Raw genomic sequence first — 2,354 nt, 5'->3', positions numbered from 1 at the left:
CAAATATCAGCGGTGAAACATATGGATGTACCTCCAGCTCTGCTTATGTCATAAAAGCCAATTCCTACCTTTATGAGGTGATGGGAGACAGATATTTGTATAGGTTTTAGTAAGTGTTTGTGGTTTATTGAGATAAACCAATATTTAAACTAACATCACATTAAAAAGAGCCCATTGGTATTATTTTGGATGATATTACATCTACTACTAGGAATATGAAATTTACTTTAAATAAATTTGATTTTTTAACTTTAGAAGATATAATGTGTTAAAGACAGTTCAATAAATTACTACTCCATTAACACTTTGCAAGATTTTAAGATTAAAAAAAAAAATTTTGGAATTTCATGTCAACTTTTTCGGTAAATTAATTTAAGTAACTTTCGTATTAATATAAAATCATTTCAAAATATGCACAAAAAATAATATCAATTTAATATTTCCGGTTTTCTCAGGGAATCAAAATTCAAAATTAAACATGGAACCAGATAAGATCAATGTTTTGTTATTACTGCTATATTATGTAGTAATGACGATCGTTTTAAAAATAGAATATTTTTTCTTTTATTACATATACATAAGAAATTGTAAACGAGAGAAAATGTATCCTGATACTGTCAATTTATACCAACAACCAAACCATGTTGAAACTAATACACATATTGATAACATCCCGAAAAAATATATCAACGATCAAACAAGTCCACAGATTAGAGAAGTTGAAAATCCTGCAGAACACTCTGAAAAAACATTAAATACTCTTAATTCTGAAATGGAAGAATTATCAGCTGCCATTGCAAGCTGGATAGAAGCTCCTAACTAAGTACCTAGTAAATTTTAAGAGAATAATTAAAATCACTACATTTAAAATTCTAAATAGGAACATATAGATCTAATGGAAGTATTGTGACTCAATACTAGGTCGTGAATATTGGATAAAAATTATTATTAATTTTGTCACAGATTTGGATTAAATTTAAAACAAAATTTAAGAAGTGGAACACCATAAAATCATGAGCGGTAAATATCTTTTCTTAAATAATTATACTTATAGTATATTCTTTTTATTAATTGCATGTTTTATATAAAATTATTTTTATTAAAGAATTTCATTTGAATAACAGAATGTCCACAGAATTGAAAATATATATAAATAATACAACTAACTATCTTATACAACTATCATATATAGTCTTTGATTGAAATCGAAGAAAAATGTTTATAAATAATACAACAAGTTCTAATTTATTATCTATGGCAACATACTGTAAATATCTTATACCTTACCCATGCAGATAAATAAGAAGATAAAATAAGATCTGGACATCATTGCTATTATGAAATAACTTTCAAATATAAGTAACTATATCTCTAGAAAAAACACCATACCCTGGTATGTTACATTTAAAATTTTCTTTTCTAACTCAGTGTAACTAATTTTAATTCTTTAGTTTTAGAATTAGTATTATATGAATCTCTAGAGGAATACACTGCGGTAAATATTCTTTGTTCCATAATTGTTATATTTATACACTTATATAAATCCTAATATTTTTAATTTTATAGCAATGGAAATGCAGAAGTATGCGGAGTGCAAATTTTTTGATAAGCAACTACAACAAATATGAACTAATATTATACATAATTAAAGAGCTTTTCTATTTTTTGGTTCTATATAATAGAAAATATATTGACTTTTTTAGAATAAAATTGTTTCAGCAATAAATTTTCAATATCAAAACAGTAATCAGTTTTTTTATATGAATTATCTATTATAAATGGTCATGAACAACAAGTTATCAGTAAGAACAAAAGCATTATCATATCACAAGTAATCAAAAATATAGTGCAGCCTTCCCTATTCATGCATATGGACATAGGTTATATAATAAGTACAATATACTGTTCTAAAAACAGAAGCTCGATAAGTTTGACTTTTATGTCTGTTTTTATCAGTTCAAGGGGTCTTTCAGGTGTTACGGTGCTATAATTCAGGTGCTATAATTTTGTCAAAACTTGACAAAGGATGTGTTGTGCCACATTAATATTAAGTTATATATTTTAAGGTATTTAAACTAATATATTAAATACATATTTATTTATACTTTTATTTAGGTTAGGTTAGGTATATACCGGCGATCACCCCAAAGGATGCACTTGCGCTTATTGGCCCATTGTGTGTTGCAGTATAAAGTACCTTTATATTTTTATTTAATAATTTATTTCTTTATTTAATTATTACTTTTTATTTTTATAAAATTAACTTTGAAATAAGCTATAATAAGTAGCCAGTTATTATTACCATTTAGTAAATAAATAATAAAGTTTGTGAAATTGATACACATTGCAAACAA

General features: G+C 25.3%; 1 long non-coding RNA gene across 2 annotated transcripts; it reads left to right on the top strand.

Annotated features, from left to right (window-relative positions):
• The first annotated feature begins 423 nt into the window (after positions 1–423).
• LOC119671969 lies at positions 424–1,663 on the top strand. Of its 2 annotated transcripts, none has more exons than XR_005251853.1 (5): positions 424–823; positions 881–1,020; positions 1,296–1,393; positions 1,452–1,495; positions 1,567–1,663. It is a non-coding gene; the product is annotated as an uncharacterized LOC119671969 (long non-coding RNA). The 2 variants fall into 2 exon arrangements; XR_005251854.1 differs by having other exon boundaries at positions 1,106–1,393.
• The last annotated feature ends 691 nt before the right edge of the window (positions 1,664–2,354 follow it).

The sequence above is a fragment of the Teleopsis dalmanni genome, chromosome 1 (genome assembly GCF_002237135.1).
Source record: "Teleopsis dalmanni isolate 2A chromosome 1, ASM223713v2, whole genome shotgun sequence".
Lineage (NCBI taxonomy): Eukaryota > Metazoa > Arthropoda > Insecta > Diptera > Diopsidae > Teleopsis > Teleopsis dalmanni.
The sequence above is the reverse complement of the archived record's forward strand: the minus strand, read 5'-3'. Positions and strand labels throughout refer to the sequence as shown.